Consider the following 14727-nt stretch of genomic DNA (forward strand, 5'->3'; position numbering starts at 1 on the left):
AAAAGCTATTTCATTGGAGATGCACCTTTATGATCCTAATAAGGGACCAAATTGTGAGTTAAAACCCTCTGCAGCATATGAAACACAGTCACTTATTTAAATCTCATTGCAGCTAGTTATGTGAAAGAGAATCCAGTTAAGTGAACTTTTCATTTATATTTGCTGTTAGATACATGAATCTCTGATGTGTGATAGAAATAGGAATTAAGTAACCAAGTTAACAAATTTGATCTTGAATATCAAGTGCACAACTATAGAGAGAAAAACCAATGTGATGTTGTAAGGCCCCGTACCTTAATATTTTTATGAAGTACGTTTTTATCGGTTTTGACCGAGGAGTTGACTTTTCAATTTGTCTGTTATGTCAGAATATTCCTTGAGTACATCGTAGGTTATAAAAAAATTTAGTTCGTGGACATGCAGTTGTATTGATCAGAGTTTTTATGGGAAAGTTGTAATTTAAGTGTTGGAAGGTACTGTTCCTTATTAAAATATTGGTTTTGTTTAAAGAAAAAGGGAAATAGGAAATTTAAAAAGGAGAGAGAGAGAGTGAAATCGGGAGACCAACCACCCCCCCTGTTTTTCTTCTCTTCCGTCTCTTCGCACCCGAAACCGATTTCCAGCCGATCCTTCGCCGCCGGACCTCGTTGGACTCGCCTCCGGCCACCGCAGCTTCCTCTCTTCCTCCTCCTTCACCTCAGGTAAGATTTTTGCGTTGGGTAACCTTGTTTTGAGTGAATTTTTGAGGATTACCGATCGGGGGTTTGGGGATTTTTGATTGGGTTTTCGATTTCCCGCTGTTTCGACCGGAAATCCTCATGGTTTTGGTTCCCTGTGAAGTGCTAAACATGTATTCAACCTCATTTCAGCTTGAGGAAGTGAGTTGGATGTTGAATGGCGGTGTTGAACAGTAAACATCGAATTTCCAGATTTTTGGAGTGAATTTCCGACCACTTCTGCTTAGTTTTAGTTGATATTGTAGGTATAAAGATTGTTGGGCTTGTTGAGGAGATTGTGTTGGTGAATTTTGGTGACCGGATTTGGGTGTTGGAGTGGTGGCGCGTGAAACCACGCGCTGCTGATGGTGGTGGTGCTGAGGAGGCTCTGTTAGCCCCTCCAAAACCCATTAATTTGATTTTGAGTTTCATTTCAGACTTGAGGTTAATTGTTTGGAGTTTCTTGGAAATTAAATGTGGGATTTGGATGTTTTGAATTTTATAGTTGATGAATCTTTTGGCTAAATCTCTTGATAAATTACTATTAATGTTGTTGCGAAATTGTTCTATTTTGTTGAGGAATTTGGAGTTGAGTTTGTGGTTTGGAAAAGAAAAATTTAGAGAGAATTTGAGATTTAGAGATGGATTTGTGAATGGAAATAAGGAAAGTTAAGAAGGAATTCAGAAATTTTGGAAAGGATATTATGTTTAATTTGGTGATCAATTATGGTTAAGGAATCGAGTTTGAATTGATTAGATTATCGAAACAATCCTTGTGAAGGTTAAAGTTTAGGCATGGACGTTAAATTGTTAGGAAATTTCCGTATTCAAGAATGTAAATTTCAAATTGAAGAGTGAGATTTTTAAAATAGAATGAATACTAATTCTCAAAGGAATGAGTTTTGATCTTGAGATTGTTTCCTCATTAAGGTTAATTATGTCCATTTATTTCAAGACGTACTGAGCCCTCGAGCGAGGAGGACACGGGCAGCTAGCAGGATTAGCTGCGGGACTTACTTGTGAGTGGACCTTTATTTTTATTTAAATAATGCATGCAGCATGGTATTCAGTTTTGAAATGTGATTTTATGGAAAGAAAATGATTTAAAAAGGAAGCAGTTGACAAGGAGGCCAGTTTTGGCTCATGCGTATCTTACCTAGTTGGCAGTCCCTTCTAGGTAATAGTCTGGTTGGCAGTCCCTTCCAGACTACAGCTCGTTTGGCAGTCCCATCTGATGCGTCATCTGGTTGGCAGTCCCTTCCAGATGACATGAGGTATTAGTCGGCAGTCCCGTCTACTACCTGTGGCTAGTTGGCAGTCCCAACTAACCACCGCCTCCTATTCCGGTTGGCAGTCCCTTCCGATGCGTCATCTGGTGGCAGTCCCTCCCAGATGGCATGAGATGCCTAGGAAGCAGTCCTTCCTAGTCATCAAATGAGTTTTTTTGAAAAAAAAAAAAAAAGAGATTGAGTTGGAATTTTTATAGAATCTCGCTGCATGTTGGTTTTGCTGATAAGAGAAATGGGGAAGGATTCCATTAATTGTTCGGATATTTTGTCCACTCACTCTAATGGATTTTATATGTTTTCCCCTGGGCCCTTCGTTTTCCAATGCCCAGATTTCAGATTTGCCGAGATCGCATCCAGGCTCTAGAGACTTTGGAATCAGCGCTTCCGTTTTTGTCCATAGGTTATTACTTAACCTACCTTGTTTGATATCAGCTTAGTTATTAGTGTTGCTCTGATAACCCTTTTTAATTTGATGGATGTTTTTGTTCAGATTGTTGTTGTTTACGGAGGTTATGTTGGGATTTGAACTTTCCGAATGTATTATATGTGCTTGGAATGTAAATATGGTATTGTGGGTTGTGTAGAAGTTAAAGTTTTAATCATGTCCAGGTTTGTGAACTTTTTGGGCAGCCCATATTTAGGGGAGGTTCTGCCGATTTTTCGGTAGGATTTCGCTTAATGTGGGCCCCGCAGGCTCGTATCCAGGACTACTGGGTGTTCTTGGGTCGGGTCCTGACAGTTGGTATCAGAGCACTAGGTTATTAGATTCTGTGGCCGATATCTTCTTATAGTTGTCTTACATGCTTGATAGTATTCAGTACCTTCCGAGTGATGGCCCGACTGCAGCGGTTCCCCATCATATACTCTTCGGTGCTGAAGTACTAATCAAGTATGTAAGATAGTTGTTGTTGGTGTAAATACTTTGGTGTAATTCAATTATGGGAATTTCTAGTGGAATGAGACGCGGACGCAGATCTCGTGCTGGTAGGAACCATTCACCCGCTGGTGAGGGTGATGATGAGCAGGTCCCTCGTGGGTTGTTACGGACCGTGGAGTGGTTGTTTGAGCATTTTGCAGCGGCCCTCCCCAATCCTAAGACTGACTATACTGTGGAGCGTGCTAGACGCCATGGGGCGTATACTTTTTCCAGTGCTCCTACGGAGTCCGTAGTTGGAGATTGGATTACACGCATGGAGAGAGTATTTGAATCCTTGGATTGTCCAGCTGCTAGGAGGGTTCCTTTGGCTATTGACCTCTTAGACGGGGATGCATGGCTTTGGTGGCAGGGTACCAGGAATATGGGTTTTGACCCAACTACCATGACTTGGGAAGAGTTCAAAGAGGAGTTCTCAAATCGGTACTATAATCAGGCATCCCAGCACCGTCTCCGATTTTATTTCATGCAGTTGAAGCAGACTGAAGAGATGATTGTGTTGCAGTATGAAGAGCGTTTCATTGCTTTGTCTCGGTTTGCCACTGAGTTGGTGGCGACAGAAAAGTTGAAGGTTGATCAGTTTATTAATGGCCTCCTACCTATATATCGAGATTGGTTGGCGCCTCACGATTACCCGACTTTTAAATTAGTTGTGGAGGCTGCTATGAGGTGTGAGGCTAGATATCTAGACGGTTCCCGACCTTTGGAGAGTGGCGGTCCCAGTCAGGGGCCATCCAAGAGAATTGCCTCTAGTTTGGGTTCTGCATCGTCATCAGGTAGTAGACCGAGCAGTTCAGATTCTAGCTCTCATCAGCGCTTTAGGGGACACTTCAGGAGGCCTGGGCAGACGGGTAGGAGACAGTCCCGGGGTGGCACTGCTAGTTCCAGTGGAGGCTTTGGTAGACAGGAGATTCCGAGAGACTATCCCCAGTGTGCTACTTGTGGTAGACACCATGCGGGCCCGTGTCAGGCAGGTGTGGGTACTTGTTACTAGTGTGGCCAGTGGGGTCACTACAGGAGAGAATGCCCTCAGTTGACCCATGGAGTCCTCACTACGACTAGTCAGAGTGTGGGTCAGACCCCTGTGGGTGCTACTAGTACAGGTTCTCATGGCAGTTTGTCAGGCAGGAGTAGTACTCAGCCGGGTCGTGGATAGAGAGGGCGTCCAGTGACTCAGGCCCGTCTTCATGCTATGACCCAGCAGGAGGGTCGCGCTGCACCGAACGTCATTATGGGTATGTTAATTGTTTTTGGCCAACCAGCTTTCATTCTGATTGATCCTGGAGCCTCTCACTCCTTTATGTCTAAGAGGTTTTCTTTCTTTGCTAATGTGCCCCCATCCCTCCTACTCGGAGAGTGGCATGTTGTTTTACCATCGGGGGAAAGACATAGAATTGAATGGGTATATCATTTTTGTGGAGTGTTTGTAGAAGGAGTTTGCTTAGAGGCGGACTTGATTCCATTTGAGTTAGTGGAGTTTGATGTAATCCTGGGGATGGATTTCCTTCGGATGCATCATGCCTTAGTAGATTGCTTTTGTAGTACTGTATTATTTCGGAGTCCAGGTAAGCCAGTTGTCACCTTTTATGGTGAACGGGAGGTTCTCCCATCCTGCATAATCTCAGCTTTAACTGCTAAGAAGATGTTGAGTAAGGGTTGCCAATCTTATTTGGCACATGTGGTGAATTCAGATGCTGAAGTTATGGATCTTAGCCAAATTCCGATTGTTGGTGACTATCCAAATGTATTTCCAGAAGAATTGCCTGGTTTTCCCCCTATGCGAGAGATAGACTTTACCATTGATTTACTTCCAGGTACAACACCCATCTCTCAAGCACCTTATAGAATGGCACCGACGGAACTAAAGGAGTTATATATTCAGTTGCAGGAGTTAACGGATAAAGGGTTTATACGACCTAGTGTATCTCCCTGGGGTGCACCTGTGTTGTTTGTGAAGAAGAAAGATGGTACTTTAAGGCTTTGTATTATTTATCGGAAACTAAACAGGGTGACTATAAGGAATAAATATCCCTTGCCCCGCATTGATGATTTGTTTGACCAGTTGAGGGGTGCTAAAGTTTTCTCAAAGATTGATTTGAGGTCTGGTTATCATCAGTTACGGATTAAAGAGGAGGATGTAGCCAAAACTGCTTTTCGATCATGTTATGGTCATTACGAGTTCCTTGTTATGCGTTTTGGGTTGACTAATGCACCCGCTGCTTTCATGGATCTCATGAACAGGGTGTTTCGCTCGTATCTTGACCGCTTTGTGATTGTGTTCATTGATGACATATTGGTTTATTCTAAGAATGAGGAGTTACATGCTGAGCACTTGAATATTGTGTTGGAGACTTTGCGGCTACACCAATTGTATGCTAAATTTAGTAAGTGTGAGTTTTGGCTCGACCATGTGACATTCTTGGGTCACGTCATTACAGCTGCTGGTGTTGGTGTTGATCCTCAAAAAGTAGAAGCAGTGTTGAAGTGGGGAAGACCTCCAATGTAACGGAAATTCGTAGTTTCTTGGGTCTTGCTGGTTACTATCGACGTTTTGTGCAAAACTTTTCTAGAATTGCCGCTCCTCTTACCCAGTTAACGAGAAAGGGTGTCAGATTTATTTGGTCTGAAAATTGTGAGCGGAACTTCCAAGAACTTAAGAGTCGGTTGACTAGTGCTCCAATTCTATCCTTGCCTGATGATAGTGGGGAGTATATAATTTACAGTGATGCCTCTAGACAAGGCTTAGGCTGTGTTTTAATGCAGCATGGTAATGTGATCGCTTATGCTTCTAGACAGTTAAAGCCACATGAGTTGAATTATCCTACACATGATTTAGAGTTGGCAGCTATTGTGTTTGCTCTCAAGCTGTGGAGGCATTATCTGTATGGAGCCAGATGTCAGATTTTCACTGACCATAAAAGCCTCAAGTATGTGTTTACACAACCGAATTTGAATTTAAGATAACGAAGATGGATGGAATTGATCGAAGATTATGATTGTACTATTGAGTACCACCCTGGTTAGGCGAATGTGGTGGCGGATGCACTTAGTAGGAACCCATCTGTGACCTTGTCATATTTAAGGGCCACTCGAGTACCCCTATTGTCAGAGTTGAGGTCTTGTTCTTTACAATTTAAAGGAAGTTGGGACAAACACCTGGCTTTGATGGAGTTTGCATATAACAACAGTTATCACTCGAGTATTGGTATGGCTCCCTACGAAGCTTATATGGGAAACAGTGTAGGACCCCCTTGTGTTGGGATGAAGTGGGAGAAAGACAACTTATTGGTCCTGAGATTATTGAAATCACAACAGATAAAATTAAGGTGATCAGAGAAAGGCTCAAGACGGCTCAAAGCAGACATAAGAGCTACGCCGATAATCACAGGAAGCATCTTGAATTTCAAGTTGGTGATTGGGTATTTTTGAAATTATCTCCTTAGAAGGGTGTGGTAAGGTTTGGTAAACGAGGGAAACTAAGTCCAAGGTATATTGGTCCTTATGAGATTGTGGAACGAATTGGTCTTGTCGCTTATCGCTTGGCTTTACCTCCACAACTATCTCAAGTACATGATGTTTTCCATGTCTCCATGCTTCGCAAGTACATAACTGATCCTTCACATGTGTTACCAGCTCAACCTATTACACTTACAGAAGATCTAACATATGAAGAAGAACCAGTACAGATCCTTGATCGTCGTGAGCAAGTACTCTGAAGTAAGGTCATACCTTTGGTTAAGGTATTATGGAGGAATCACCTGATTGAAGAAGCTACTTGGGAACCAGAGGATCAAATAAGGCAACAGTATCCACATCTTTTTCCTTGACAGGTATAATTTCGAGGACGAAATTTTATAAGGAGGGGAGAATGTAAGGCCCCGTACCTTAATATTTTTATGAAGTACGTTTTTATTGGTTTTGACCGAGGAGTTGACTTTTTAATTTGTCTGTTATGTCAGAATATTCCTTGAGTACATCGTAGGTTATAAAAAAATGTAGTTTGTGGACACGCAGTTGTATTGATCGGAGTTTTTACGGGAAAGTTGTAATTTAAGTGTTGGAAGGTAATGTTCCTTATTAAAATATTGGTTTTGTTTAAAGAAAAAGGGAAATAGGAAATTTAAAAAGGAGAGAGAGAGAGTGAAATCGGGAGACCAACCCCCCCCCCCCCCCCCTGTTTTTCTTCTCTTCCGTCTCTTCGCACCCAAAACCGATTTCCGGCCGATCCTCCACCGTCGGACCTCGTTGGACTCGCCTCCGGCCACCGCAGCTTCCTCTCTTCCTCCTCCTTCACCTCAGGTAAGAGTTTTGCGTTGGGTAACCTTGTTTTGAGTGAATTTTGGAGGATTACCGATCGGGGGTTTGGGGATTTTTGATTGGGTTTTCGATTTCCGGCTGTTTCGGCCGGAAATCCTCATGGTTTTGGTTCCCTGTGAAGTGCTAAACATGTATTCAACCTCATTTCAGCATGAGGAAGTGAGTTGGATGTTGAATGGTGGTGTTGAGCAGTAAACATCGAATTTCCAGATTTTTGGAGTGAATTTCCGACCACTTCTGCTTAGTTTTGGTTGATATTGTAGGTATAAAGATTGTTGGGCTTGTTGAGGAGATTGTGTTGGTAAATTTTGGTGACCAGATTTGGGTATTGGAGTGGTAGCGCGTGAAACCACGCACTGCTGATGGTGGTAGTGCTGAGGAGGCTCTGTTAGCCCCTCCAAAACCCATTAATTTGATTTTGAGTTTTATTTCAGACTTGAGGTTAATTGTTTGGAGTTTCTTGGAAATTAAATGTGGGATTTGGATGTTTTGAATTTTATAGTTGATGAATCTTTTGGCTAAATCTCTTGATAAATTACTATTAATGTTATTGCTAAATTGTTCTATTTTGTTGAGGAATTTGGAGTTGAGTTTGTGGTTTGGAAAAGAAAAATTTAGAGAGATTTGAGATTTAGAGATGGATTTGTGAATGGAAATAGGGAAAGTTAAGAAGGAATTCGGAAATTTTGGAAAGGATATTATGTTTAATTTGGTGATCAATTATGGTTAAGGAATCGAGTTTAAATTGATTAGATTATCGAAACAATCCTTGTGAAGGTTAAAGTTTAGGCATGGACGTTAAATTGTTAGGAAATTTCCGTATTCAAGAATGTAAATTTCAAATTGAAGAGTGAGATTTTTAAAATAGAATGAATACTAATTATCAAAGGAATGAGTTTTGATCTTGAGATTGTTTCCTCATTAAGGTTAATTATGTCCATTTATTTCAGGACGTGCTGAGCCCTCGAGCGAGGAGGACACGGGCAGGCAGCAGGATTAGCTGCGGGACTTACTTATGAGTGGACCTTTATTTTTATTTAAATAATGCATGCAGCATGGTATTAAGTTTTGAAATCTGATTTTATGGAAAGAAAAGGATTTAAAAAGGAAGCAGTTGACAAGGAGGCCAGTTTTGGCGCATGCGTATCTTACCTAGTTGGCAGTCCCTTCTAGGTAATAGTCTGGTTGGCAGTCCCTTCCAGACTACAGCTCGGTTAGCAGTCCCATCCGATGTGTCATCTGGTTAGCAGTCCCTTCCAGATGACATGAGGTAGTTAGTCCGCAGTCCCGTCTACTACCTGTGGCTAGTTGGCAGTCCCAACTAACCACCGCCTCCTATTCCGGTTGGCAATCCCTTCCGATGCGTCATCTGGTGGCAGTCCCTTCCAGACTACAGCTCGGTTAGCAGTCCCATCCGATGTGTCATCTGGTTGGCAGTCCCTTCCAGATGACATGAGGTAGTTAGTCGGCAGTCCCGTCTACTACCTGTGGCTAGTTGGTAGTCCCAACTAACCACCGCCTCCTATTCCGGTTGGCAGTCCCTTCCGATGCGTCATCTGGTGGCAGTCCCTCCTAGATGGCATGAGATGCCTAGGAAGCAGTCCTTCCTAGTCATCAAATGAGTTTTTTTGAAAGAAAAAAAGAAGAAGATTGAGTTGGAATTTTTATAGAATCTCGATGCATGTTGGTTTTGCTGATAAGAGAAATGGGGAAGCATTCCATTAATTGTTCGGATTTTTTGTCCACTCACTCTAATGGATTTTATATGTTTTCCCCTGGGCCCTTCGTTTTCCAATGCCCAGATTTCAGATTTGCCGAGATCGCATCCAGGCTCTAGAGACTTTGGAATCAGCGCTTCCGTTTTTGTCCGTAGGTTATTACTTAACCTATCTTGTTTGATATCGGCTTAGTTATTAGTGTTGCTCTGATAACCCTTTTTAATTTGATGGATGTTTTTGTTCGGATTGTTGTTGTTTACGGAGGTTATGTTGGGATTTGAACTTTCCGAATGTATTATATGTGCTTGGAATGTAAATATGGTATTGTGGGTTGTGTAGAAGTTAAAGTTTTAATCATGTCCAGGTTTGTGAACTTTTTGGGTAGCCCATATTGAGGGGAGGTTCTGCCGATTTTTCGGTAGGATTTCGCTTAATGTGGGCCCCGCAAGCTCGTATCCAGGACTACTGGGTGTTCTTGGGTCGGGTCCTGACAGATGTTGATTTCATTCAATAGAAATTGATGTACAAAGTAGTGTGTATAACCCATTGATTGGTTTAAGAATGAAAAAATGTACATAGTTACATGTAGGAGTAAAAAATAAAAGTTATAAAAATTATCTGGAAGTCCTAGCTCCTGATCCCCGATTAAGAAGTGGTGTTCCAAGTTTCGAACCATTTCATTCATCTAGACTAGCAGATGGGAAGAACTCGATTGACTGGGAAGTAGAGGGAGATACCGAGCATTTTCAATTGGATCACTAGTATTCTATTGAGCATCTAAATCACCTGATCAGGGTGATCATCATTAGATACCAAGTTGAAGTTGTTGCCCTCATTCCAAGTTGGGGTTTGTGCAAGTAAGTCATCAATAGTAGAGAAATCAGGCTTATCATCATCACACAGCTCAGGACAAAGCTCAGAAAAAGAAAAATCTTGATCATCAACAAATGGATAGGGAAACACTACTTGCATCAGTCCATGATCTTGATCCAACTCGTGATTGGTCTCTTCCACTTTCATCTAATCAACAATGCCGCCTTCTTCTTCCTCATCACAACTCTCTTCCTTTTTCTGCATTTTTGCTTTAGCCGGCTTTCCGGGTTAATCAACAATGCTCTTTCTCTTTATTTCATTAACTCTGGTCATTTCAACAACATTGCTCCTCTGAGCAGGTGGTGCTTTTCTAGGGTTCTTCCTCAAAGCGTATAGTAGAATCATCAACAATGATCTTGTACTCTTCCTTCAACCAAGTCTAGTTGTGACGAGAATCGCAACCAAACTCACATCGAAACTCCCTCTTGATCCCAATAACAACACTATCATCCTCCTGGTCAACCGCCTTGTTGTACCTCCACCTCCTCTTCCTCATAGAACTCATCCCCATGAGGGACCCAGCCTTTACCTCTACCTCTACCCCCTCCTAGGGGTCTACCTCGGCCTCTAGTTCTGCCTCTTAGAGGATCCATCACCTAAGAAGAGCAACACTTGGTCAATACTTGTATAAAACTTAAACACAAATATAAGTCAAATACAATGATCGCATCAACCAAAACGCTAGCACAAAGAGGACACACTTCCATAAACAAAATCCCCTATGTCCAACAAGAGTTCAATCTAGAGGTTCCCATTCCTCAAGGACTATAATTGAAAAGAAACTACACAAAGCTATTACACTTCAGCTATAGAGCCGACCTATGCTCTGACGACTTAACGTTCAAAACGACACCTAACACTACTACATACCCAATGACTATATCGATACTAAAGAGTATCTGATGGGGATCCGTTGTAGACAGGCCATCACTCAAGTAGTACTGATTATCGCCAAGCGTGTACCTTACGCTTTGATACCAAATTGTCACGCCCCAAATTTTGAATAAGGAAATTCAAATCCGAAATGCGATAACTAAACAATTCGTCCAAATATACTTAGAATTTTTTTTCATTTAATCTAAGCAACAAAACAAACCGAGCCCACAAATGTCAATACCGACTTGTTATCTACAGTCCCATATTACATTACAAAGTGTTTACATAAACTCAAAAGATCAAAGTAAAATCGCAAACGCTCACTAGGAGCATACTACAAACAACAGTAGAATAAAAAAATACGTTCTAACTTAACACTGCTGCGACAATAAGCCACGGTCTCAACCCTGGTTGCCCTAACTCGAATAGTGCACTGGGTTCCAACAACAAACCCAATAAGCTTTTTAAGCTTGTATGAGTAAATTCAAATAAATTGACTCAATCAACACATACTTATAATTTTCTCAACTTAAGAATAAATTAATTCAACCATACTAAACTCCACAAAATCATCCTTTCACTGAAGTAAAACAACTCACACTTTAAATAAGAAAACCAAGTCCCACATGGACAATAAAAGAAAGAATACAAGTAACATCACCGTTATCCCCATGAGATACAATGGTAGACAGATTAGAGCTCTAACTAACCGTAACCACTCACTCGGCCAAAGGTGTGGTTCCAGATATACTTAGCACAGTCACTACTGTGACACAAGGTCTCCACAGACCAGAAAAACATTTAAAAAGGTCCTGCACAACCCAAAAATGTTACACCACAACTCAAAGTACTCTTTCAACACAATATAAATCAACAATCACATTATATATTGCCTTCCCGAAAAGAGTAAATTCTCAATACAATAACGTGAATAAAATCAGAATTATTGTATTCACCACAATAGCACACCATCAAGATATATATTTCACGAAAATATATATAAACACGTACGTAGTCATCCTCACAGGAATGTCACTAATACCAACTTTAGTTCACAAAGCGCAAAACCTGTGAAAAATCATTTTTATAATAAAATTTCACTTTAACTTACCCATGAACCATGGACGATCAAGTTCATATCATTCAAAACAAATATTTATTTTCGAAAAAAATTTAACAATTCAACAATAATTCCAAAACAATAATGTAACCTCTAGGGCCAGCCCTGAGGGCTACCACCTGAGGCAGCCTTCTCAAGCCAGAGGTCTCCGATGGGCCTCCAAATATATATATATATATGTGTGTGTGTGTGTGTGTGTGTATTTGTAGTCCAACTACTTATATATATTCTTTGCCATTTTTACAACGTGATGCTGCTTTAGCATAATGGCAAGTTTGTTGTGTGGCTTTTTAACCACCCAGGTTTGAGACCAAAAGGTTTCGTTTTATATTCTCCTTTTCTTTTTCTGATTTCTTCTCGTATTAAACAACTTTCCTTTTTTCTTTTTGTTTTTTTCACTGCTACTACTCCCTACTAGTGTCATTTCTAGAGTTCGAATCCCAGCTCCATTCCGTGGCCAGCAGATTTGAGGGACCTGGGTTAGTTAAAACACCTAATGGTTCGTGCGTCTGCGGTGCAATGATTAGTCTGGCTATGCTGGGATACACAGCATGGGTGTGTGTGTTGGTTCTATTGTTGTCTTCCACTCAAAAAAAAAAAAAAAAAGAATACAATATAGATGTTTTTGTTTTTTTATATTTCTACTAGTGTTTTTGGATTTAATTTATTTTAGAAAAACATTTGTATAAATATTTGACTCAGGCCTCTAAAAAGTCAGGACCGGCCCTGGTAACCTCGTTCATAAATGAACCTCGTGAGATTTACTCACCTCAAAATCCCGCTGCCTTTTCTCTCATAGATGAGTAACGTACATAATACACTCCATTAGGCACGTAAGTAAATCAAAGTCTCAACTTAGTACACAACTAAAAACGAAAGTGTTTACAGTTTGAATCGTACACTTGACCCAAAAACCAAAATTTCGTCAATCGCTCAAGACCTTCCTCCTAAGGTCCCCGGAATACTTCTAGGATCAATCTTTCAAAAGTAAACGACGATCCAACGGTTGGATCCTCACAGATTAAAAACCGAATAAACCGAAACTACGTTAAACCTAACATGCTTCAAAAGATGACAACAGGACCCATAATAAATCAATATACTCATATCGACGAGTAGAAGAAAAGAACAAAAATAGAAGTCCCATAACTAGTCGGATGCACCATGATGCGCTGCTACTTCAACTTTCAAACCAGCACAATCCAACCATCCAGAATGTAGATCACAACAAGAGGATCAAACTTTATACCTAGAGCTAAGGTAAAATTGCTACCGAAAGCCAAGAATTTCAAATTGGAAATTGGACCTCTACACTTCAAATCGAGTTGCAAGGCTGGTATGGATGGAAAGAGCAAGAGAAGAACTTAAAAAATCGGTAAAATTTCAAGCCCAGCCACCGTCGGAATCAAAACTTCCAACCAGAGCAGTGCCTCTGTAGAGATCAACCTTCGATCCACCGCTTTCAATCCAATTCAGTGGAAACCAGCCCTGTAATGACCACGGTGTGGTGGAGGGGAGTCAGCCTGCGATTTTGGCGTCGTCGGAGGTCGTCGGATGGCGAAGATATGGCTGGGCTGAGCCGTGCTTCGGATCAGCTTGGCCGGATTTTGGGAGAGAATTAAGGTTTCAGGTTTTTGGATTTTTGGAAACTTTGAAAATTATGACTTTATTTTCGGATTTTTTTTCTTCTATTTATAGGGAATTTCAAAAAAAAAGAGAGAAGGTTTTTCCACTGACTATAACCTTTTCATACGATCTCCGATTTTCGCGTTCCATATGTCCACGAACTCGAATCGACGCACTCTATGACTTCTGTGAAGGAAGCTTTGACAAAATCCTAACGTGTAGAAAATCAACTTTTGAGCTCTTGAAAACTAATTGTTCTGAGCAAATAATCGTCCAAAATCATTTCTATTTCACAACTAACAAAAGAATAAGACACCGAAACAATAATTTGTACCAATTTGGACTTTAATAATTTCAAGAAAATTTCATGAAATTAATATGAAATTCCAGGTCATTACAACAACAACCCCAACAACTTTCCTAACTACCGCAAAGTCAAATTCCAAATGAGAAAGCCAGAATTTATCTTGAAAGCTCCGGTGGCTGGAAATCTTCAAATCCAAAATTTTCTTTCCTTGGGTTGAATCAAGATGTGAAACTTGAAGGGTTTGTACAAGATTGCAAAACGAACAAATCCTAGTTAGTCTCCATTTCAAATTTGGCCGAAATTTGGAGAAAACACCGGAAAAGAGCCGAATCTTCTTTTCTTCGATTCTTTGTGTATGGTGAATAGGTGGATGCAAGGCTTATATGGTTGGAAAGCTCGTTCCAAGATGAAGAAAATGGGATTTGTCTCATGACATGAGGTGGACGAAATCGTCACCGGCGAGGCCGAGAAGGTCCGGCAATGAATCAACAAATTTTTTGGCAGTTTTGGGAAACTTTCCTGAAATGGAAGGTCTGATTTGACATTTACAGAAGTAGGGTATAAGCAAAATTACAAAACTACCACTCAATTTAAACCCTTATAATTTCTTTGTTAGAACTCTGATTTTTACTTGTCACGTATCCACGAACTCGGTTTGACGCCCTCTATAACTTTCATGAAAGACGTTTTCTCAAAATATAAACAGGCAAAAAAAAAAAAAACCAACTTTGGGTCCACTAAAAGTTTGAAGTTAAGGTAAAAAGTAAAAATAATCGTCATTTTATGTCCAAATGACTAGTATGCCTATAAATTAAGGTACAATGAGATTGTGCGGCACAAAGCTCCCCTTGTGGCGCAAGGCTTCTCTCAACGCCCTAGAGTCGACTATGAGGAGACATATTCTCCCAAAATGGACGTTATAACGTTCCACTACTTTATCTGTTTGGTAGT

Source organism: Rosa chinensis, chromosome 5 (genome assembly GCF_002994745.2).
Source record: "Rosa chinensis cultivar Old Blush chromosome 5, RchiOBHm-V2, whole genome shotgun sequence".
Taxonomy (NCBI): Eukaryota; Viridiplantae; Streptophyta; class Magnoliopsida; order Rosales; family Rosaceae; genus Rosa; species Rosa chinensis.